This window comes from Pinus tabuliformis, chromosome 9, assembly GCF_031772625.1.
Source record: "Pinus tabuliformis cultivar Carrire ecotype Pingquan chromosome 9, CPIR1, whole genome shotgun sequence".
Classification (NCBI taxonomy): Eukaryota; Viridiplantae; Streptophyta; class Pinopsida; order Pinales; family Pinaceae; genus Pinus; species Pinus tabuliformis.
The window spans coordinates 430,935,787-430,962,632 of record NC_142307.1 but is presented as its reverse complement, the minus strand read 5'-3'; positions in this window follow the sequence as shown (position 1 = coordinate 430,962,632).

Sequence of the window (26,846 nt, the reverse complement as noted above, 5' to 3'; positions counted from 1 at the left end):
GGCCTTACCAATGCACCTTCTACATTTCAAGGTTTGATGAATTCCATTTTCAAACCCTTACTTAGAAAATTTGTGTTAGTACTTTTTGATGATATACTAATCTACAACAAGTCTTGGAAGGATCATGTTGAACATGTTGACAGGGTGCTACAACTATTGGAGGAGAAACAATTATATGCAAAAAGATCCAAATGTTTCTTTGGAGTACAAGAGGTGGAATATCTGGGTCATATTGTATCTCATGAAGGAGTTAAGGTAGACCCTATAAAAATTAAAGCCATTAAGGAATGGAAAATCCCCACATCCATAAAGCATCTACGAGGATTTATCGGGTTGACAGGGTATTATTGCAAGTTTGTTAAGAATTATGGGAGAATAGCAGCACCTCTAACAACATTATTGAAGAAAGATGCATTTTCAAGGACTCCATAAGCAACAAAGGCCTTCGAACATCTTAAAGAGGCAATGTGCCAAGCACCTGTCTTAGCTACACCGGACTTCACAAAAACCTTTATTGTGGAATGTGATGCTTCAGGAAATGGAATTGGTGCCGTTCTAATACAAGATGAAAGACCCATTGCTTTTGAAAGTCGTCTAATCAAGGGAAAGTTTTTACACAAAGCTATTTATGAGAAGGAAATGTTGCCAATACTACATGCACTTAAGAAATGGCGACCCTACCTAATGGGAAGACACTTCAAGGTAAAAATGGATCATGATAGCCTTAAATACTTTTTAGAAAAAAATTATCCTCTGAAGAGCAACAAAAGTGGGTCACAAAGATGTTGGGTTATGACTTTGAAATCATCTACAAGAAAGGGAAGAAAAATGTGGTGGCAGATGCACTCTCAAGAAAGGATGAGGATGTGGAAGCATTGTTGTGCGCCATTTCTATTATCCAACCAGATTGGATAAATGAAGAAAGGGAGGAATGGAAGAATGATGAAGAAGTGTGGGAACTTATTCGAAAGTTACAACAAGATTCCAGTACATCTAATAAATTTAGTTGGCAAAATGATTCATTATGGTACAAAGATCACTTATACCTCTATAAGAATTCACAACTCAAACAAAAGATTCTTATGGAATTGCACACTTCTCCCTTAGGAGGGCACTCAGGATTTTTAAAAACTTACCACAGGGTTAAGAAGGAATTTTTTTGGGATGGCCTTAAATCAGATATTCAAAAGTTTGTGGCGGAATTTTTGGTTTGCCAACAAAATAAAGTTGAAACAATTAAGACCTCGGGTCTATTACAACCTTTATCCATTCCAAGCCAACATTAGGAGGAGGTTTCAATGGATTTTATCACAGGTTTACCCAAGTCTGAGGGAAAGAGTGTCATCATGGTGGTAGTTGACAGACTTACCAAGTATGCACACTTTTGTGCATTATCACATCCATTTAAAGCTAGTACAGTTTCTACTGCATTTATGGAAACAATTCAAAAGCTAGATGGAAACCCAAAGATTATTTTAAGTGACAGATATCCCATTTTCACTGGAAATTTTTGGACAAAATTATTTTCTTGTCTTGGTACTCAATTAGCTCATAGCTCATCTTATCAACCTCAATTTGATGGGCAAACTGAGATAGTAAACAAATGTTTGGAAGGATATCTTTGTTGCTTTGTATATGATAAACAGACACAATGGGTCAAATGGTTGCCTCTAGCTGAATGGTGGTATAACACTTCCTTCCATACAACAACAAAAATGACCCCATTTATGGCACTTTATGGATATTAGCCACCATCCATCACATCATATTTAAGAGAACTAAGGTTCAAGCAGTGGAACATCACATCAAACATCAACAACAAGTCCTCCAACTCTTAAAGGATAACCTCGTGTTGGCAAAGAATAGAATGGAACAAGCAGCAGATCAACATCACAGCGAAAGAAGTTTTGATGTAGGTGATTGGGTATTCCTACGGCTACAACCATATAAAAAAATGTCCCTCAAGAAAGCTAAGAAGGATAATAAATTATCACCAAAGTATTATGGTTCGTACGAGGTGTTGCAAAAGATTGGTACTATGGCATACAAATTGGATCTTCTTGCAACGTCTCGAGTGCACCCAGTTTTCCATGTTTCATGTTTAAAGAAAGTTATAGGCAACAAGCTCCCAGTTCAAACAATATTGCCAGAACTTGACAAGGAAGGAAAAATTATATTGGAACCAGATGAAGTCACAGAAACAAGAACTCGACAGCTATGAAATCGATCAATTTTTGAGTATCTCATCAAGTGGAAGAACTTATCCACTGAAGATTCCACATGGGAGAATGAGAATCTTATACGGAAGCATCCAAAACTACTCAAGAATTGAGGACAACACTTTTTTGAAGGAGAGGGGCATGTTAGGTCCCTATAATACTAGTGATTACCCCATTACTATTGTAGTTGTATCCCTTATTAATATTGTTGTGCTCCTATTGTCCCCATATTTTTATTACTGTGCCCCATAGAATCCCTCTATTGTTATTTTTGTGGCTTTATATTATTATTATTAGGTCGGCTAGGTTATATTGTGACTCCTTAGACTCCTATATATAGAAAGGAGGTTTTGTCATTTGTATCATCCAAGAATTTCTCATTTGTGTAATTCAAAGGAGGTTGCCCCCTCGAAGAGGCTGAATTCTAAGGCGTTGATCTCTCTTTTCTATCTTTTTGTGAGCTGGTTTCATAACATGCTCTTTTATGGAGAAAGATGAAACCAAGAGGCAAATTTAGGATCTATTGCATAAAGGGCACATTAGGCTAAGTTCATCACCCTGTGGGAGCCCAATCATGTTGGTATAGAAGAAGGATGGGACCTGGAGACTCTGTATTGATTATCAAGTGCTGAACAATATCACTGTCCAAAACAAGTATCCAATCCCATGGATTGATAACCTTTTGGACTAGCTTAAGGGGGCCAAATATTTCAGTAAGATTGACTTGAAGTCTGGTTATCACCAAGTACCAATCGAACTCTCCGATGTGTGGAAGACTGACTTTAAATCCAAGGAGGGCCTTTTTGAATTTCTGGTCATGCCTTTTGGGTTGAAAAATTCCCCTGCAACCTTCATGAGGCTGATGGAATACATCTTGTGACCCTTCACCAACTAATTTGTGGTGGTGTATTTGGATGGAATTGTCATCTTCAGCTAGATTTGGGAAGGGTACCTCCATCGTATTCGACAGGTCCTCCAAACCCTACAGAAACAAAAGTTGTGTGCCAATTTGGAGAAATTCACTTTTGGTATGACCCAGGTTCAATATCTAGGGTACATCATTGATGAGCGGGGTGTGAATGTGGACCCGACAAAGATACAAGTAATTTGGGATTGGACAACCCCAACCACTCTAACAGAGCTCTACAGCTTTTTAGGCCTTGCCAACTTCTACCGCAGGTTCATGTTGGGGTTCTCTCATATCAGTTGGCCCTAGAGTTAAGTCAGCAAGGGAGGAGCGAAAGAAAATTTCTTTTGGTATAAATTCCAATAGAAGGAATTTAACAAGTTGAAGCATTTCCTCTTCTCTACACCAATACTCACATTACCAGACTTGCAACAACCATTTGAGATCGAGACAAATGCCTCTGACTCTTCTATTGGTGCAGTTGTTACTCAACAGGGGCATCCAGTGGCATGTCATAGTGAGACACTTTCAGACACAGTCCGAAAGTATCCCACCTATGACAAAGATATGTATTCCATTGTGAAGGCCTGTGAAAAATGGAAGCATTACATTCTAGGGAAGGAAACAATCATCCACACACACCACTAACCCCTGTTGTTCATACAGACACAAGGGAAGTTGTAGATTGATTGCCATAAGAAATGGTCCACATACTTGCAACAATTCCATTTGAACATTAAGTGCAAAATGGGAAGCACAAACAATGTTATAGACTGCCTCAACTAACCGCCGGTTGGTGGGCCCCAGTATTGTAGGAATAATGATACAACTCCTGGAACTCCCTTCTTTAATTTTATCAACCCGGTAGTTCGTAACAAACTTGGAAGCGACAGTGTTGTATGCACAAGTACTAGCTCTTGCCGCAGCTGTCACTTGGTCAGCTGGCACAAGTCCACTAGGAGCTTAAGCCAACTTCTATGAACTCTCAGAAGAACCTTTTTAACTGATGGATGAAAGCTAACTCGAAGGAAGCTAATCTATTTGCGGAAAGAGATTGAAAAACTGAAGGAAAACGCAAACCCTAGCAAACCCTAATTCTACCAGCTAGTCCTACTGATGCAAAGGAGAGAATGCAAACTATTGAAAGAGATGCCATTACTTCTATGAAGGTAAAATACATGTGTCTATACTACCTCTATCTGAAGAAAACATCTTTATGTATTTTTGATTAAGTCGTCAAAATTATCATGCATACAATTTAACTGTTTTTGACTGTGCAGAGGTGGATTGGCGAGAAGAAATGCTTGGAAGAGGTTGGGAAGGTTCAGAGAGGGCCTAAGGGGTCCCTAACACCCTTCCAGAGAGTTTCACAGAGTTTGGCTATCAAGAAACCTCATTCGTGAGCTTCTATAGGAAGTCTGCAGGGGTTCTATAGGATGTTTCAGGAATTTCTACAGGATGTTCAAAAATTGGATTTTGGAGGATGGGTGAGTGAGGGAAGATGCATGAATGGATATGGAGGTAGGATAGGGGTCTGAAGTGGCCTAGGGATTGGTGGATGGAGTGGTGAGAAGGTGTAGATAGCTAAGTTGGCTCAAAGAAGGCTGAACAATGATGTACAAAAACTAGGGTTATGTGAGCAAATGTGGAAAACGTGAGGTAAGGATTCTAAGTAGAGGGTGGAGTGGATGGTGTTGATGGAGAATAAGCATATGAAGGAGTGGTACAGGTGCTATGCAAGTCGTTTTTCCAATATGAACCAACAAAGACTTGTAAATTCAAAGACCTAGTTACGTTGACCTAATTTGCTAGCTGTCAGTAAAGAGAATGAATAAAAGTGTGACCTGCAATGAAACCATGTATTTTAACTCATGCAACTAAGCAAACGAAATTATGAACTTGTAACCAACTTCTACACATGAAGATCAAACACTAGTGATTGCATGGCAAAGCAAAATCAATGTTTTTGTGGGTAGCAAAGTCATCCTAGTCACAGCTCCTGATCCCACTGAGGGAGAGGTGAGACCACAAATGTTTGTTGGCCCTTTTATTGAAGCTTTTTTTGTTAGCAACCGATCAACTAAATCTGAGCATGAAAAGTTATTTTACTCATCAAAAACAACCTAAATAACAAAACAAGATTTAAATCTAAAATAGCAGATTTTATTCTAAGAATGCAGCAAAGACACATGAAAGTAAACAAAGGAGGTACTGGGCACTTGAGATGGGCCCAACCCCAAGAGCTATAGCCTCCTAAGAGAGATTTAGAGATGGTGCAAAGCTGGATTCATCTTTATTGAGCAAGAAATGTTACATTCCAAAAACTGTCCACAAGGAGAACTTGAAAATGTGCTTAGAGCAAAGCTAATCTACTGCCTAAAAATCGAACTACAAACTAGCTAACTTCTACCTACACCATGACTAAAAAATGACTACAAAATGACTATAAAGTGACTAAATGAAATGAGGCCCGAAGCCCTCTTATTTATACAAATTGAGGACCCCAACAGTCCTCCTAAACTTTAGGGACTCGGCTGCCCTAAACTTGTAGTTAACAGCAGTCCTACTTGACTTGCTTGGTTGCCCTTGTGGTAATTTATTTGGTGGCCCTTTAACTCCAAGCTGATGGTGGAGAACTCGAGGTAAGGGCCCATAAATGAAGGGGACACCTTCCTACAAATCCTCTCCCTTGTTCTCCCACGAATTTGGCTGCCAAGTGCTCATTAAAACCTTCAATTTTGTCTCCAAATTGACCAAAAAGGCTACACAAAGCACACATTAGACTTGTTGGCATAATGACTAACCCAATTCATTCTATTAGCATAAATATAATAAAAAAAATACAATAAACTAATGAGAATGGTGGATTAAGTCAAATTAGGAGGTTGAATGAGCCCATATAATTATCCATTTTTGGGGCTCATCATCGGTCATGGCGCTGACCACTGTGCTCAACTCTTGTGGGAACGAGACTGCAGGGTGGCTGCATCTTTACAAGAGTGATTCAGAATTCAGTAACACATACCAAATGATCTTGGAAGGCAAGCAAGTTCCAAATTTTCACCTCTAGGATGCACTATTATGCCACCTAGGACACCTCTATGTTCCTTCAGGCGAGCGTGCCAAGATGATTTTGGAGGCGCACTACAGTTGGGTCACTGGACACTTTGGGGTAGAGAAAATAGTGGCAGTGTTGTAGAATTATTTTTCTTGGTCAAAACTTCGACAGGATATTGGGAAGTAAATAAGATCCTACATTAACTATTCCATTTCCAAATCGACCATCAAGAATCAAGTCTTATATACTCCTTTTCCTACTCCTACTTGACCTTGGGAATCCATCTCCATGGATTACATGTCAAGCCTTCCTTCTACTAAGCATGGAAATGATTATGTTTTCGTGGTCATTGGCAGATTCTCTAAGATGGCCATTCTAGTGGCCTGCAAGAAGAGTATCAAAATAGAAGCCACTGATAAGCTCGTCCTTGAATGAGTGTGGGTACACTTTGGGATCCCACAAGACAACAGGTTCCTAAGTACATTTTTGTCAAGTCTCTGGTCAATGTTGGATACCAAGCTCACTAAGTCCATGACTTTCCTCCCCCAAATTGATGGCCAAACAAAGTTTGTCAATAGGATGATCATACACATTCTGTGCATGTACAACTCAAAGCATCCATGCACATGGAATGAAATCCTCCCCTATGTCTAATACAACTACAATAGGGATCTCCATAGCTCAAACGGCCATGACCCTTTTCAGGTGGGATTGGGATTCCAGCCACTATGTCCCATTGATGTGGTGATACCATTTGCGGCTACTCTGGCAGATTTGGCCCATGTTGAGTTTGATGCTGACATGGCTAACAACTCTAATGATCACATTTAGCACATATTCCAGTAGGTCCAAAACATATTAGATAGAGAAAATTCTAACTACAAGCAATGTCATGATCAACATGGGTGCCACACAAATTCTAGGTGGGCGAAAAAAATAGGTTACATTTACAGAAGGAGCACCTTGCTTGGCCCCACCACAAGCTTCACTCGCTCTGATATGGGCCTTACACCATCACTAAGGCTATAGGGGACAACGTTTTCTGCTCAAAATTCCACCATTCCTTGGCCTGCACCCACTGTTCAATGTGGCCCTCCTTCGACCATACCTTCTACCATTACTGGACACATTAGACATTGCAAAACAACTCACACCAACCAAGTTAAACCCAAACTGTGTGGAATAGGCCACAAATGATAAGATCATAGACACACATATCAAGAATACTTGCCAATAGAACATCTAACTATATCGGGTTGTCAAAGCTGGCCAACTCCTGCACCAAGGCAAGTGGCTCACCAGCTTTTATATACTTTCAGGAGTCAAAGGGAACAACCTGGGTGTTAACATAAATGGCGACTCGACTGGGGAATGAATGAAATTCATAAACCCCTGTCTGATTCTTAATACTGTAGATAAAGCCTGAGTGATAGCCAGATAGCCTTAGAAACTGCCTCTGCTTTGCATTTGCAGGAGTATATAAAAGCTGCCTCAGTCAATCTTTATTCAGTCTTAAGTTCCATACAGTTGTGCTATACTTGACCAGTCCTTGTCAAACATCAATATCTCTTAGAAATTTTCCCAAAGAAAATCATAGAAGCTGGCTCCTAAGAAGAAAACTCGTCATACAAGATCTAACCCGGATCCAGATCCATCACCTGAGTTCCAAAATCCAAACTTGATTCCAAGAATCCTTAAGAAACACAAATTAGAGGGGACTTTATCAGATTCAAGTTCTGAAGCAGGATTTCAAACTAATATTCCAACCCCTGCTAAGGTTTTTCTATACCCTCATACCACCGTTCCACACTCTCCTAGTTCTTCATCCACTTCACAAGGTATCCTTTCAACCCCTCCATCAACTACACATACCCTTCTCATCCCCTTTCCTCCACTTGTCCCATTCGTTCCTGTTATCCCTATTGTCCCACCAAACATGGCTAATAGATATGCTCCACTGCAGTTACCTGCCAATCCACGGCCTATGCCCCAAGATTATCAAACCAAAATATCATATTTTGATGGTACTGGCTCTCATTCAACCCTTCGGCATACTAAGAAAATGCAGGATTATTTTGAAAATTATGAGATAGATGATGATGGGGTTAGAATGAAAATTTTTGTGCAAAGCCTAACAGGAGATGTAAGATCGTGGTTTAGGTCACTCCCAGCAAACTCCATAGCTGACCCCGAAGCCCTGTATCAAACCTTTATCAACATATGGGAGAAGAAAAAGGATCCACTCCATATTTTATCTGAATACAATGCTATCAAAAGAGGTCCCCAAGAAACTGTCTTGGACTATTGTGCTCGATTCAACAATGTCTACAATGCTATCCCCAAAAATCTGAGACCCCCACCTGATCTGGCTCTATACACCTTTCCTAATGGGTTTGATTCTGATATGGCATACCAATTGAGAGAAAGAGCTCCCCGAACTTTAGCTGAGATGCAAGACATAGCAGTTAGTGTAGAAGCCAACCTGATAGCTAAGAGAAATAGGACCAGAACTGAAAGAAAAACTACCTTCAAAGAAGAGCCTTCAGGCTGGGATCAGAAATTAGATGCAATAATCTCTGGTATGCACAGATTAGGTGACAGAGTAGAATCTGTTGAGAGGAAATCATCATGAGAGGCACCACAGAATAATCCTATCAGGAATCCCAATTTTAGAAGAAATCAAAATCCTAATGTTGGCAAGGCCAGCCCTGAACTAGAGATCAGACCTCCATTCCAAGAAAACTATGCTGAAGCATCCACTTCTAGTGAGCAGATAGATGATACCCACATTAATTTGATGGGCTTGAACGATGATCAGCACGTTTTTCTGAGTCAAGAAGATCATAAGGATGATGACATCAATCAGTTCCAAACTAAATCAGGTGAATCATTTGATTTCAAACAAGGCTATGACACAATTGTTTTTGAAGTTCATAAACAATATAAATTGAGAAGCAGAACTATAAATGTAACACAGCCTGAAAAAACAAAGGATAGCCAGCAGCCTAAGAAGGCTATTATCACAGAGCCTATTGACAAAACTGATTCAATTACAAATGAAGTAACAGTTGAAGAGATAACCGAAGCATTTCCCTCAAATCAACAACCGTTGGCTACACCTCCTTTACAGCGCAATCCAAGCAACACGTTCCAAAAGATGAGAAAAAAGGACCAACCTCAAGATCAGATTGAAAGTCAAGAAGAAACCTCTAAAAACTCAATTGACAAAGAAAGAGTTGTTAATCAGAACACCAAGATTCAGTCTGAAAAACCTTTTCACTTAGAAGCTGAAATTGGTAAATTAAAAATAGCCATTCCTCTTTCAGAGCTAGCCAAACATAACATCTACAAACAACAAATCAAGAAGTCCCTTCAATTGACCCACAATAAGGATGATGTTAATGTGTTGGATGATACCCCAGAATTACTCTTCGGTCCAGAAGTTGATGGAAAGACAGGAGGTACTGGAATCTTAACTTTTTATGTCAGCTTGCATATTCATGATAAGATATTACATAATGCAATGTTTGATTCAGGCGCTTCTCATAACCTTATGCCTAAGTCGGTAATGGAGAGATTGAATCTAGACATCACAAGACCATATAAGGATCTATTTTCATTTGACTCTAGCCAAGTTAAGTGTTTAGGCTTGATAAAAGATCTATGTGTGTCCCTTGTCCAATACCCAAATAAAACAATTTTAATGGATGTGGTAGTTGTTGATATCCCACCTAAATATGGAATGTTGTTATCAAGATCATGGGGAGCCAAACTCCAAGGTTCCCTACGATTGGACATGTCATATGCCACTATCTTTGTCTTTGGGCAGCCAAAGAGACTATACAGAGAATCGCTCATGAAATACATGGTGAGCAGTGAAGAAAAACCTCAAAATTTCCCTATTTATGCAGTCCATTCTGACATGGATTCCTTCATTCTGTTCAATGATGATATAAGTCCAATATGTGGAGACAAATCTGTCCTACTTGAACAAGATCTGCATACGAATGAGCAATCAAGTTCCCAAGAAATCCAGGCTGGGCAATCAATTGATGAGACTATCCTAGAAGACAAACCAGATGAAAAACAAGATCTCCAGCTTATAATCCCAAGTCATAGAGAAGCTGTTAATTCTCCCCTAAATCAAGAAATCCTTTGGTTTCTTGAGTTTGATGGATCAGTCAACAAATTAGGGGCAGGAGCTGGAGTGTGGATTCATAACAAACAAAGCAATCATGCAGAAGGTCGAGCCTATAGGCTTAATTTCAGATGTACTAATAATATGGCAGAGTATGAGGCTCTTCTGCTAGGCCTCAAATTGGTAAGATCCTTACAGGCCACAAAAGTTTCAATCCTGGGAGACTTAGACCTCATTATTCAACAAGTGAAAGGCAATTTTGTCACCAATGACAAAAGACTAAGATCATACAGGTCTGCTGCTATTGAAATACTCAAAGCTTTCACTGAATTTCAAATGACCAAAATACCTAGGACCCACAACCTTCATGCACACAGTTTAGCTACATTTGCCAGTACATGCAAATTTCCTTTTGAACCCAACCATTGTTTTACAGCTGAGATAAAACACAGACCTTCCATGCCAAACAATGTGAAGGATTGGCAAGTATTTGAGGATGACACACAGATAAATAGTTTCTTGACCTTGCAGCATGAATTTTCAGGTTTGAACATTGATGTTGATTATGTGAAAGACACACAACCACTAAGTGAACAGGACCAAACAACTATATCGCCCAAAACAACAAATCAAATACTATGTCCAACAACCTTTGACAAGGAGAATATACAAGAACTCAAACAATTGCATTTTGATGAAATAGCTGGTGCAGAGGCTGAAGTCATACAACTAAAAGACAATTTTCTACCAACAGGCCTGACTCCGTTGGAGGACATTTTTGACTCAAATGATGTTCCTAGAAAACCAAAAATGCAACCCCTTAATGCTGCCATTGAAGAATGCAACATTGGAACTACTGAAAAACCTAAGATAATAAAATTGTCTGCATCTTTACCTCCTGACCAGAAGCCCAAATACATTGACCTCTTTAAAGAGTTCCAAGATGTGATTGCATGGAGTTATGAGGATTTGAAATCCTATGACACCTCTATTATTCAACACACCATCCCTCTCAAGCCTAATCAAAAGCCATTCAAGCAAAAATTAAGAAGAATCAATCCTATGCTTCTCCCTTCAATTGAGAAAGAGGTACAAAAAATGTTTAAAGCTGGTATCATAGCACCAATCAGGTTTTTAGACTAGATTTCAAATTTGGTCCCCACAAGAAAGAAAACTGGTGAGATTAGGCTTTGTGTTGATCTAAGGAATTTGCATCAAGTGTCCCTCAAAGACAATTATCCCTTACCTAAAATGGATCACATTCTCCAAAGAGTGGTGGGGGCTTCAAGAATCTCATTACTTGATGGATTTTCAGGCTTTAATCAGATCCTAGTCCACCCTGATGATCAGGATAAAACAGCATTCACAACCCCATGGGGAACTTTCAAGTATGTCAAAATGCCTTTTGGGTTGAAAAACGCAGGAGCTACATTTCAGAGAGCAATGGATATTGATTTTGCTAAAGAGATTCGTGACTTCCTTGTTATTTACTTAGATGACCTCACACGTTTCTCAAAGTCTGACCAAGAACATCTGAAACACTTGAGACAAATATTCATAACATGTAGGAAATATGGAATTTCCTTAAATCCTAAGAAGTCTCTATTTGGTTTGGAAGAGGGTAAGCTATTGGGTCATATCATTTCAAAGGATGGCATTAGAATTGACCCAGACAGAATACAGGCCATCTTGCAAATGCCCCATCCAAGAAATATTAAAGAATTACAAGCCTTCTTGGGAAAGATCAACTTTTTAAGGAGATTTATCCCAAACTTAGCAGAATTAATCAGATTGCTAAACAACATGCTAAAAAAGGATTCTAAGGTGAAATGGACAGTAGAAGCAAATCAAGCTTTTGAAGGTATTAAATTGGCCCTTACCCAAACCCCAGTCTTAACAAATCCTCAATTTGACAGAGAATTTATCATTTTCTCTTTTGCCTCCCAGCATACCATTGCTGTTGTCTTATTGCAGAAAGATGATCAAGGGAATGAAAAACCTATTGCTTTCTTTAGTAGAGCCCTTAGAGATGCACCTCTGAAATATCAGATCATGGAAAAGCAAGCTTATGCTTTGGTCAAGGCCATCAAAGACTTTAGGATTTACATCCTATACTCCCATATTATTGCTTATGTACCAAATCCCATTGTAAAATACATATTGACTCAAGAAAGCTTAGAGGGAAGAAGAGGAAAATGGATTGCTAACATTTTAGAATTTGACATTGAAATAAGACCTACAAAACTGATAAAAGGGCAAGGCTTGGCTAAAAGCAAACTTCCAAGCCTTGGATATTAACCAACTGGACAATGAACCGGAGTTGGCGACTCCAAAGATCAATGCAGCCTTTGAACAATCCCTGTGGTATTCTAATATCTGTTATATATTGCAAAACCTGTGTGCTCCCCCAGGATTGTCCAGAACCAAATCTAGATTTCTAAAAATGAAAGCTTCAAGATTTTGTGTTATAGATGGTAATTTACTATGGAAAAATCATGAAGGTATATTGCTGAATTGTTTGAATATGGATGAGACAAACAATGTTATGAAAGAATTTCATGCAGGTGATTGTGGTGGACATTTGTACTGGAAGTCCACTGTGGATAAGATATTAAGGGCAGGTTACTATTGGCCCACTCTGTTCTCTAATGTTAAAAGTTTCACCACTTCATGTCACAAGTGTCAAGTGTTTGAGGGAAAAAGAAAGTTACTACCACTCCCCTTAAAGCCTATTGCAACAGAAAGGCCCTTTCAGCAATGGGGCTTGGACTTCATTGGGGAAATTCATCCTTCATCTTCGGGCCAACATAAATGGATCCTAACAGCTGCAGATTACTTTACTAAATGGATTGAGGTCGTTCCATGCAGACAAGCAAATGATTCTACTATCATTCAGTTCCTGGAAACTAATATTCTCTCCAGATTTGGTTGTCCTGACAAGATTATAACAGACAATGCTGTTGCTTTCAAATCCAAGAAGATGGTGAACTTTTGCCATAAATTCCATATTACTTTGGGTCATTCTACTGCATACTACCTGTTATCTCAAAATCAAGCCCTGGAAGGCTGCAACCCAGGAAGACTTCAAGTAACTATTTCACACCAATCTTTTGACTAAGGCTTAGCCTCCTTAGCCTGAGAGGGCTCTCTCAAAGGATTATTGATTTTGACTATCAGTAAGATGGCTAACTCTTGTGAATAACATTAACAAATAATGAAGGTTGGACAAACATTACATAAGTTTCCATTGGGCCTATGGAGTCAAACATACTACAGCAAACAATGATGATGCCTTACATAGAAGTCAGGGCACTTAGCATTTGGATGTTCAGAAAACCACTTATATAAAACCACAGTTTACAAAGGCATACAGGAAGTCAGAGCATGATCAATGAATTCTGAGTGATTATGCATTTGTACAACTGTAAAAGAACACTAAAGAAAATATACCATCACACATTCTGAACAAGTAAATCCTTTATGAATCCTGAGAAGTAAAACAGTCATTTATATTACTGAACTCTGTTTTTTACATAAGCCAAAACAGTCCTCTGTTTGTAAAATATCCAACCCCCTTTACATCACTGTCTTAGCTATATATAGAATTCTTATTTTACCTAATTCGAGATTCCTCCTCCAGCATGAGGGGAATTCAATAACTACTTTTTATGACACCTATCTGCTTTGCAACAAACTATTAAATACACTAAGTGCTAACTGGAGTTCTAAAGAGTTCTAATTTGACTATGACTCTAACTCTATCTTCTTCGTAGAATGATTCCTCCTTGTTCTTTGACACCTGATCTCCTTTCAGTTTGGCTGAGATGGCTGAGATGAGTATTTAATGCTCCATGTTGGCTTTGGATGCTGAATGCTTTAACTGCTCAGTGATTGTTAGATGATATCCCTTGCTTTTCGGTTCCAGTCCTCCATAACTTCGAATATACAGCAGCATGTCTTTTAGCCCTTTTAATAACCCAAAAATATAGAACACCACCATGTTCCTGATGTGTTGGAGGCTTCATCGATGGCCAAGTGTGCAAGCCAAAATTCCTTGCATGCAACTCATTCAATACCCTATGACCGGTAATAAAGTGGCTTTATAACATAAACTTTAAACTAGAGTTAAAGCATTCCACCTTTTAAAAGTACAGCTGTCTTGATCTGAATGGTTGTGGTGGCTTCATTTGGTCTCTTACATATCCTTCAGGTGTTTCCTTTTGAAAATTTCCGCACATATTACCAAACTGTTTGTCTGCATTGAAAACACCACCTACAGCAGTTTCGTAGCGCTACGAAACTGCTGAATCATTTGAAACAACTTGCCTTTGACCCGAGACTTTTATTACCCAAACATTTGATTGCCAAAAACTTGTTCAAGTAGATTGAAAAGGTCCTTATCATGCTTGTTGAATTCTTGGATATCACTTTGCTTAATACTCAAGTTCCTGTACTTCATGCTCCTGCCTTTAAAAATTCACTTCACACAGCTGATGCAGAATGTTCATTCCATGGCATGTGTTTATCATTACTTTCATTCTGGAAACCTTTCTTCTATTATACACCTGTGTGCTTTCATGAATAGCCGGAAAATTTTGTGCATCTTTACTTGCAGACAGGGCCTTGTCTTTAACGTTATCATTTGTATTTTTTGTAATGCAAGGGGATTCTGTTGTATCTAACTTTGTCTCTTTGTCATTTACAATGTTAGTTGCCAATAGCCCCTTTTCACAAAGACCATTTTTTTGGAAGATCTGTGTTAGCCTTGACATTGCTTTTTCTCTTGGAATTACTTTTGGTAATTATTAATTTGCCATTCAGAGCATGTGTATCAGATATCAGATATCCAGATTTCCCTCAATCTTTCTAAAAGCTGCACTGTGGTGTCTGACTTCATGTCATCCTCCATGGCTACTTGACTTAAAAAGGAGTACAAAGCAAATGATGAATGCCCAATCATTGCCAGTCTTTTCCTGCCTTCTGGTTTACATAATAAGCTTGCAACCTGTGGATGGTGTAAAGACCTTGGAAGATCCCTGAGAATAACTGTTGGCAGGAAGCAACCAGCAATTATGCATTCTCCTCAAGACCATACTCAATCCAAAGCAGTAGAAAACCTCTGCTTATCCTCTGTAGTCAAAGATACTCTAACAAGCATGGTATGAACCTTCATAATCAGGAAAGCAGTGGCACAAAAAAATAGTATATAGTCTCCCTGTAGCTAACACAAGTTGTTTAAAACATGTTAAATTGTTTAGACCAAGCCACGTACCTAACCATATTCATTTGGCTTAAATGGACATTTTCATCCGAGCATTAGCTGGGAAATCTTCAAGATTTAGCCGATAGTAAGACTACCAAGAGTACCAACAACTGCAGTTTGCATCACTTTGTTCGGTGGTTGCTCATGTATGTTTGTAAAAATGTTCCTTGTTGCGCTGACTGCCTTTGTTCCAGGGGCCACACCAACAAGATAGTTTGGCTCAATTGCATCTGAGTTCCAGATACGATCATAAGGGTCATCTGGATATCGTAGGGGTTCCTTACTTCTGGAACCAAAATTTATTCTTGCAGTAACCTTCAGGAAGAAATCTTCCTCAAAATCTATTGCATACATTGAATCATTGAGAACGCGCAACTCCAAAGTGGATATGAATGAAACACCAGTTTGAAGCATCTAAAACACACACATTAATTACACTAGATGCTGCTCTCAGGATAATTTCTTCAACATATACATCTGTTGCAGTTGCAATTGTTATTGTGATCCAACGCGTGGTGTCAAGATAGAGGTCGAACTTTGGGTATGCACTGTTATTATCAAAGTTGCCATATAGGAATGTTGCTCTAACAAGGTACCATGTCATCTCTGTAGTATTCAAGGCATAACAGTACTTCTTATTATCTGCTGGAAAATATCTTAAACTCTGGTATTGTCGACGGGTTTCAGTCGAAACATTGATTTTTACTGCCTTGCCACTAGTCACAGTTCCCACGTCAGGAATCCACTGAAGCCCAGTGGTATTATCAATGAAATAAGTAGTACCTCCACAATCAATGATGATGAAATCAGTCTTCTGAGCAATTGAAGGCAGAATTCCAAAAATCATGAAGAGCAACAACCCTGTGAAGCTCACCGAACCCATAACAGAAATACCAAATGGCATCATCGGCTAATCCCTCAATCTCATTTATCACCGTAAATCATTTGGCAGGAAAACTCTTTCCTCCCCAAAAGCTGCATACCAAACTGAAATGACTTATTTCAGAACGACCCAATATTGTAGAGAAACAGCTTCAACTATCAGCTTAAACTCTTTCTGCAAAAAGTTGAGAAACCATACAGACTATACGTGGACACATTTTGAGAAAACTGTGAACTAAATAAATGATAATGGTTCATAGGAAACATTCGAACTTTATTCGTCAGCTGTCATATGTTAATAAAACTTCCTTTTGACTCAGATGTAACCATTGCCACCTGTTATAAAACCGCTAGCGCCCAATAACATCAACTGATTTGTTTTTCTAATTGTGTTTCATGAACAGGTCAGAATACCACATTGAAATAAAACAGATAATTGACCCCACTAGACTATTCGTGTCAAGATAACTGTCTCCGGAGTCTTTTAATTGATGCCAGCAAGCAACTTTCCATTAAATGCATTCAGATATTAAACAGAACCCTTTGTCTCCTTCTCAGCAACAACTGCAACATGTGCCAGTTCCAAGACACCTAACGACCTAAAACACATCAGATTCTGATAATTATGACAGCTGGGTGAGATTTGCTATGAATTCGAACAAATCCCCAATTTCGTAGCGCAGCCAGTGCAAAATATGAATTATGCACTACGAAATCACCTAAAAGATGTTGCGCTGCGAAACTGATAAAGGGATCTATGCGCTTTGTCCTCAAGCTAGTCTGAGAAATTTTGGCATTAGAATTTTCAGTGATAACACTACCATCAAGGCAATGGTTTAGCTGAATCATCTAATAAAAGTCTTATCAACATCATTAAGAAGATATTGGAGGAGAATAAGAAAAATTGGCATAAGAAGCTTGTAAATGCCTTATGGGCAGATAGGCTAACAACTAAAAGATCTATTGGAGTCAGCCCATATGAGTTGGTTTATGGAATGGAAGCCAAATTCCCTTCATCATTAGGGGCTCCTGTCATGAAGCTACTTCAAGAAAGTCAGGCTGAACCAAATAACATGCAAAGAAGAATCAATCAGATAATTTGTTTACAGTAAACCAGAGATCAAGTGTACAGCAGAGTTCAAGTCCTACAAGAGAAGCTGAAGAAAGCCTTTGATAGAAGAACCAAGGCTGAAGATTTCTTTATTGGTGATAAAGTGCTTAAATGGGATTCAAGAAGAGAAGACAAGGGAAAGCATGGCAAATTTGACTCCCTTTGGAGGGGACCCTTTGTTATTCAAGCAGTACAAGGAAATAACACTTATTTCTTGAAGAATTTAGATGACACTGAAGCTGAAGAGGGCCCTGTGAATGGCCGGATGTTAAAGCATTATTTTGACTACTTTCCATGTATATAGCATGGCCTTGCCCTGTACATTATCAGTTGTATATAGTATTTTCTTTCAGCATATAGATAGTTCAGCTTCAGAAGTTTTGTAAATAAGCAGGAAAAGGCTTTTTATTTCAGAAGTTCCACAATGGTGACAGATTCCAGTTTTGAAATCCAAAGAGAAAGCTTTCAAGTTTTGATAAGAAGTCAAAAGCCAAGGCAGTCTGACCTGTTGTTCTTGGTCTTTCAAGTAGAAAAACCATCCCCAAGTGGAGCCACTGTTAGCTACCTATACCAATAGGTTTCATTTTTCATGATTGGCAGGGGAAGTGCCAAATATGCTCTACTTTGGTGATGAAAAGATCTCATATTTTGTGGGAAACTTACCTATAGTTGTTTGATGTTGTCCTACTTTTGAATGGGTGATCCAACAGTCTAAGCTGGGTCATGCCATATTTCAATTTTTGTTGTAGACTAGAGAAAGAAATTTGTCCAAACTGTTCAATCTTGGCAGATAAGTAGTTAGGTAGAGAATGAAGGTTCCCAACTGCTTAATCTGGGGCCTTGGAAGTAATAAGGCTAGTCTTAGATAGAAAATCAAAAGAAAACGGAAAAAGAAAAGAAAAAGAGCAATTGAGGGTTTACCAGTCTAAGTGCACCCTCCTTGAAGTAACAAAAAATGCTAGGCAATAGAATGGGTAGGTAGATGGGGTTGCAGAAGCATGATTTCTTTCATATCACTGGCCTAAGCAAAGGAAACACATGGTGGCCAGTGCAGATCTTCCTATTCAGCAATTGCTAGCAACAAAGTGAAGCATGTCTAACTTCCCATTCATTCCCTGTCAAACTCCTTGCTAACATCCCACTATCACCTTGGTTCATGAGAGAAATCAAACTCATTTATTGATCCTTGTCGTATAGAAGAGCCACATTTATGGTGTAAAAATCTTTTCATTTTGATCTACTCTCCTAACTAAGTTTGTTCCCTAAAAACTTAGTGTTTGCCTCCTCTCTTCCATATCTCCCATCCAATACTAACTACTAACTCTATTATTACTTAACTCCCTATATTCCCCTTTTCCCTATCATTATATCACTATTGTATATAAAAAACCCCAAAGTATATATTCCCCCTTCCCTAGGCAATATAGCCTTATAGCTTTAAAAAAAGGTCGGGCAATAGTGCAAATTTGTGTTCATATCTTTTTTTGGGAATTAAACTAACAACCGGTTGGTTTAATAGCCTTAGCGCCTTTTATAAAGAAACATGTCATCTACCCGCTTGTTCCATAAAACCCACAAATGTCATATATCCTAAGTTTTACCTCTTGGCGCACTTACCACAAAAAACAAAGGAAAATATTATTTAAATGCTGCCGGGTCCCGCCGTATCATGTTGGTGATTTGCTCTCCCGTCGTCCGTCGGATCTGGGCCCTCCCATCCGACGGCTCACATCAATATCGGACCGCCTCCGATGCCCAGACGATAGCGCCCGAAATCTGTCAGACCATGATGTCAGGGCTCGGACGCGTGTCGTTCCCAGATTGTATCGGGAGGCCGCCTGCCAAAACCGCTCACGTACAATAAGCGGTCTAAAATTACCACTTACCGCCTTTGTTTCTCCGCCATACGTCACGTCCATGTCACGCGTATGTCACTGCCACCTCAGCGTCGCATCACCGCTCCATCCACTATCACTCTGAGTTGTCCGCCACGTCACCCATCCACGTTGACCACTTACAAGCTGCCACATCACCACTCCGTACCTGACCCCACCCATGACGTCATGCTGACGTCATCCAACAAAAGGCGCCAAAGGCCAAATTTTCCATATTTTTGCCTGAAATCGCGTTTTTTCACATTTTTTCCAAAAAAGCTACTGTGCTCCTGCATGAGCAATTACGTCGCTTGCTCACCAACCTTCAAGACCCTTTCCTTGCTGCTGGCGCTGTGGATTCACCTGCATGTCAACGCCATTGTCATAGTAAACCCAGGTATTTATCGGTATCCCTCTGTGTACCGTGGTTTTTGCATAATTCACCAAAATAAGCAAGAAACGAGATAAAACATTGTAATTACCAGAAAATCTTCGGTGACCAGCGTTTCATTTCCCACTGTAAGCCGAATTCACCTACAGAGTTTCCGCATTGAGCCAAATTACCATGAATTCACTGTTTGTTTGCGCATTCGAAAATCTAAACCTCTGCTAGACAAATCCACTAGGAAGGCCACCCTCAAACCCAGCATTTGCTCATTTAAATATCTCCCTGGAGCATTTCAACTCAGTTTCTCCTCTGTCTACCCTGCCCTCTCTGAAAATTGCCCCCTCATTGGAAATTCACTGCTCTGTATCGCTGTGCCCAGAAAATCAAGTTCAAAACCAATTCCAAGTATCAGTGGACCATGGAAGCCCCAGTAGCTCTAAACATTCCACCTTTAAATGCCCCACAAAGAGAGCTAGAATGGCTGCCCCTGGCTGACAGAGACTACCAGATGGACAACAGGATGTCATTGGGATTGAGGGTGGAGGATAGGTTGGATGGGCATAGAAATTACAGCATTTGGAAGGCGAGAATGCAGAGTATCTTTGAGGAGGCAGAAGTCTGGGACATCATGGTGCATACCACACAGAACCCTGTTGTTGTGCCTACTGATGCCATTCAGTTGGCTGAGTATAATAAAAAGAACAACAAGGGTAAGAGACTGATTCTAGACGGAGTCAAAGACCATTACATTCCTCATGTGAGAGGAAAGAGAAATGCCCATTAGATGTGGACAACATTGTCTAATCTCTACCAGAGTACCAATGAGAACCGGAAAATGGTCCTGAAGGAGAAGTTGAAGACCATTAACATGGGTAATGATAGTGCAGCTGGATATCTTGCCAAGATTACTAATATGAGAGATGAGTTGGCAGTAGTTGGAGAGGACATTCCACCCACTAAGTTGGTGCGGATTGCAGTGAATGGCCTCCCCTGTTCATGGATGAACTTTGCTGATGGGGTTTGTGCACATGAGACCCTTCCCACATGGGAGAGGTTTTGGGATGATTGCATTCAGACAAAGATCAGGAAAGGTCATCTTGGGGCATCCAAGCCAGTTGAGCAGGATGAGGGTGTAGCACTGTCGATAGGAGGCAAGAAAGGTAAAGGGAACAAGTAGGCTTCCACAAGCAGTGGTGGGGTCAAAGGCAAAGGTAAAGGTAAACAGGGTAACACACAGAAGGACTATTCCAAGGTGAAGTGTTGGAATTGTCAAAAGATGGGACATTGTGCAGTTGTGTGTCCAAAGAAGAAGAAGAAGAAGAAGAAGAAGGGAAAGAACTAGAGTGTGGCAGCTTTAGTAGAGGTTGACAACTTTGTAGTTCGTTTTGACCGGGAGTTTGGGTTCACTGCGTATGAGTCCTCTAGTGCAGGATCACCTGCCACACAGGTTCAAAGGGAGCATGCTTTTCCCTCGATTAGCGGAGCATCTTCGGGTATCTAGTATGTGGATAGTAGGGCTTCATGCCTTGGGGCACATGACTCCAGAGGAGGCTTTTTCTGGGAAGAAGCCTGATATTTTTCATCTTCGTATCTTTGGGTGCATCACATACTCCTACATACCCAAGGAGAAGAGGACCAAACTAGAGCCCACCACAGAGAAGGGTATCTTTGTGGGCTACAGTGAGACCTCAAAGGCCTTTCGGATTACATTCCTGCACAAAGGAAAGTTGTTGTCAGACGGGATGTGAAGTTTGAGGAGGACAGGGCCTTTAGGAGGTCATGGGAGTTAGAGTATCTGGATCAGCCAGACACTCAACGGTAGTTGAGTCAGTTGTAGGGATCCAGTGGGTAGGGATCAGGAGGATCCAGAGGTACATCTATGAGGATGTCAGGTCTGTCAGTGAGCAGTAGCTCGCGAGCCAGAGGGGTGGTGCTCCAGGCATCATACAGAGCAGTTCACTAGGGAGTCCACTGATGGAAAGTTCACACGGTACCTCAGCTTCTACAGGTTCAAGTGCAGGAAGGAGGACAGCAGACAGACAGTCAGGAGTTCAGGCTCTTGATGATGATGGGGAGGAGGATTTTCATTTTCCTATGGGAGAAGTGCACTCAGGGAAGAGGAAGCCCAAGTGGCTTCAGGACACCTTGAGAGATGCCACATCTGTCGCTGAGCCTAAGAGGTCGGTCAGAGAGAGTAGACCACCTGAGAGGTTTTGTAGCTATATGGCAATGGCTACCAGCATCCTTGACTCTGAGCCTTCTAGCTATGAGGAGGAAGCTATCCAGCAGGTCTGGAGAGAGGCCATGCAGGAGGAGTATTCTTCTATCATGAAGATTGATGTTTGGGAGGTGGTGCTGAGGCCTGAGGGAAAGTCCATGGTTACTTCTAGATGGCTTTACAAGGTAAAGCATGCTGCAATGGTAGCATTGAGAAATTCAAAGCGAGGTTTGTGGCTAGATGGTTCTCCCAGGTAGAGGGAGTTGCTTATGAGGAGACCTTCGCTCCCATGGCTTGATATACTTCAATCCGCTCCATTATATCGATAGCAGCAGAGATGGGTTGGAAGATCCACCAGATGGATGTGAAGACTACATTTCTCAATGGCTTCATATAGGAGGAGGTGTACATTGAGCAGCCATAGGGCTTTGAGGTGCATGGGAAGGAGTCCCATGTGTGCAGACTGAAGAAGGCGCTTTATGGCCTGAAGCAAGCTCCTAGAACTTGGTACTCTACGATAGATACATACTTGCAAGGGATGGGTTTCACAAAGAGTGAGGCAGATCCAAACCTTTACTTTATTGTGATTGGTGAGGAGCCTCTCATTCTGGTGTTGTATGTGGATGACTTGGTCATTACAGGTGCAGAGAGACTCATAGAGCACTGCAAGAGAGATCTTGCAGTGGAGTTTGAGATGAAGGACATCGGCTTGATGCATTACTTTTTGGGTTTGGAGGTGTGGTAGGAGGACGGGCTTTTCTTCATGGGGCAAGGGAAGTATATTGTGGACATCCTTGGCAGATTCCACATGGAGGATTGTAAACCCATGACGACACCAATGATCACCAACTGGAAGAAGCTTCATGCTTCGGATTCTGTGTTGGTGGATCCCACATTGTACAAGACGCTCATTAGTTCCCTGATGTATTTGGTCAACACTAGACCATATATTTGTTTTGCAGTCAACACAATGAGTCAGTTTATGTGTGAGCCTAGGAAGGTTCACTAGGTGGCTGCAAAACACATTTTGCGGTACTTGTAGGGGACAATGGATTATGGTCTAGACTACAGGCAAGGGGATGGAGTGAGATTTGCAGGTTATACTGATTCTGATTGGAAAAGTTGTGTTTCTGATAGGAAGAGCACTTTAGGGTGTTGTTTTGGGTTGGGTTCAGCAGTACTGTCAAGGTTCAGCCAGAAGCAGCAGTCAGTAGCATTGAGTTCAGCGGAAGCAGACTATATGGCAACCAGTCTAGCTAGTTGTGAGGCCATTTGGCTTCGTAAGATGTTGTTTGGCTTATTTGGTTAGCCGTTGAGACCTTCAGTGATTTACTGTGATAATCAGAGTTGCATTAAACTCACGGAGAATCCAGTATTTCATGACAGGTCAAAGCATATCGGGATCAAATATCATTTCATCAGAGACTGTGTTCAGAAGGGCGTTGTGAAGCTTGAGTATATTCCCACTAATGAGCAGGTTGCAGATATTCTTACCAAATCCTTACCACGGGGCAAGCATGACTACTTCAGAGACAAGATGGGTGTGGTGAGGAACACCTTCCTCGGTAAGAGGGAGTGTTGAAATTTGGTACCGGAGGACAGGTAGTTCCCTAAGGCTTTGATATTTTGCCTAGGGACAATCTACCTATGAGAAGGAAATGATGGCAATCTTACATGCAGTAGATACCTGGTGACCTTACTTACCAGGGCGAAGTTTCCAAATCCGCACAGACCATCACAGTCTTAAATATTTTTTGGAGCAACGCTTATCCTCCCCACAACAAAATAAATGGCTCTCCAAAATGTTGGGATATGATTATGAGATCATTTACAAGAAAGGGCGCGAAAATAGTATAGCAGATGCATTATCTCGCCAATTTGAGGAGGAAAGTACCCTACTCGCAATTTCCCTTCCCATTCCAGAATGGATTGAAGAGGCTCGCAGGGAATGGTTTTCACATCCCGAGCTCTCCCAACTCATTACTCAATTGCAGGCGGATTCAAAATCCACCAAGGGCTACTTGTGGCAGGATGAGATTCTTCGCTACAAGGACAGAGTCGTAATATCACCAACATCCACCCTCAAAAGTCGCATTTTGGAAGAATTGCACTCATCCCCCACTGCAGGACATTCAGGCTTTCAAAAGACATATGCTCGCACTAGAAGATCATTTTTTTGGACAGGCATGAAAAAGGACATCCTTACTTTTGTCGCGGAATGCAATGTCTGTCAGCGCCACAAAGGGGAGACAGTCAAAGCACCAAGAACATTACAACCGTTGCCCATCTCAGCATCTATATGGACGGAGGTTTCTATGGATTTCATTACAGGTCTTCCAAAGTTGGGAAACAAGTCAGTCATCATGGTGGTTGTGGACCGACTTTCTAATTATGCTCATTTTTGCGCCCTACCCCACCCGTTTACACCGAATTTGGTCACTCAATATTTCATGGATCAGATCTTCAAATTGCATGGCATGCCCACTTCTATTGTGTCTAATCGTGACCCGATCTTCACCAGTAAATTTTGGTAGGAACTCTTCAGGCTACAAGGCCCCCAACTAAAACTCAGTACTTCCTATCATCCACAAATGGATGGTCAAACTGAGGCCGTCAACAAATGTCTGGAAACCTACCTTAGGTGTTTCACTTCAGAAAAGCAACATCTATGGGTATAGTGGTTTCCTCTAGCTGAATGGTGGTATAACACCAACTACCATGCCACCACCAAAGTGAATCCCTATGAAGTAGTTTATGGTCAACTCCCTCCTTCCCCTACTTCTTATATCAAGGGGTGCTCCAAGGTACAGGTAGTGGATCAACTCCTACAAAACCGCACAACCATGCTCGCCCATCTTAGAGAGAATCTTCATCAAGCTCAAAACCGCATGCAGTAACAGGTACATCAACATTGCTCAGAGCGCCAATTTCAAGAAGGGGATCAGGTATTTTTGAGGTTGTAACCATATAAGCAAACTTCACTCAAAGACAATGGTTGTCATAAACTATCTCCAAAATTCTATGGACCATATCAAGTACTTCAGCGCATTGGAGAAGTGGCCTACAAGCTAGCTTTGCCACCCACTACAAAAATCCATCTAGTTTTCCATGTCTCATGCCTCAAGAAATTGATTGGGAACAATTGCATAATTTGAACCAGTCTACCTGAATTAGATGAAGAAGGGTCAATCTAGCTCCAACCTAAACAAGTCCTAGACACACGAGAACGGCACCTGCGTGGCCACATGATCAAGGAAGTCCTTGTCAAGTGGAAAGACACCTCTCCAGAAGAAGCAACCTGGGAACCAGCCACTATTCTTCAATAGTTTCGACAGCTTCAGCCTTGAGGACAAGGCTATTGTTAAGGGGGAGGGCATGTTAGGGTCCCACCCTAACCCCCTTATTCATGTAGTAGGATCAAGTCATAGTTATAGTTAAGTAAGGAGTCAATAAAGCCCATATTAATAATTGTAAGTGGTTAACCCGCAATTAATGACGGGACCACAGTTAGTTGCAAATGGGCCATGGTATTAGATAGATGGTATTAATAAGAACCATGGTATTGATCCATGGTATTGCATTTATGAGTCATATATAAAGGATAGAGACTCCCTCTAAGGAGCATCATGTCTTATTTTGTAATTGAGCTCTACTCTATTGGAGGTTGCCCCCTCGAAGAGGCAAGTGAACATTGCTTTCTGAATAATAAGATACTTTCTGTTGTTTCTCACTATTCTATGTTCTGGGTATATTTCTTCGCATATTTTGTATTTCGGTATCGCCTTGCAGGTTAAGAGCATAACAAAAAGTGTCCAAAAGAATTTAGTTTTTCTCCTAAAGTGACTTTATAATTTTTATAAATTCAAATCTAATTTAAAAGTGACTTTAAGTGATAAAGTTACTAAAGTCTAATTTTAAAGTGACTTTATTAAAGTCAATGAAAAATTAGAAAGGAAAAGTGACTTTGGAAATAAATGACTAAGTGGGTCATTATTAAAGTGGGGTGAATTAAAAAATAGAAAGTGAGATTTAAATGAGCATTTAATCTCAGCCCTAGATCTCAATGTATTTCAGCCATTAGATTTAGGGATCACTCAAAAGTCACTTAGGGTTAGATTAAAGGAGGAAAATGAGGAAAAGGTCATTCATTCTTTCATGAGCAGATTGGAAGAAGGAGAGCAAGAGAGCATGGGATATTTTTGGACAGGGAGGAAAAGGAGGCAGTATCTTGGCACACATTCCAAGGCAGCATTCCAGCGAGTCAGTATAGCTGAGTTAGCATACAGTGAAAGGCAGATTTTTGGGCACGATTTTCAAGGAGGTCATACAATAGTTTGCACAGAAATCGAGTAGAAATCTAAGTCTACTGGCACAATTTTCAAGGAGGCCATACAACAGATTTTCAAGGTGGCCATACAACATTTTTTGGCACAGAAATCGAGGAAATCATACAGCAGAATTTCTTGCAACTTGCATGATTTTCTAGGCAGGCCATACAACAAAATTTAAGGCTGAAAATTGGCACAAAAATCGAGGAGGACGTACAACATTTAATGCTGTTCAAATTTTTTTGTTTGCAAAGTTTTTCCAGTTGGCTGTGAGGCACGAAAAACAAGATAAGTTGTAAAAGTTTACTTGCTGATTTTTGCTAAATATTTCTCACTGTAAAAAGCATTTTTCAGAAATAAGGAGCTCTCGAACTGGTTTTCCCCAAGAGTTGTAGGGGGTTTTTCCAACATCATCTTGACCAAAAATTACTGTGTTTAAATGTGTTAAATGGTTGTTTGT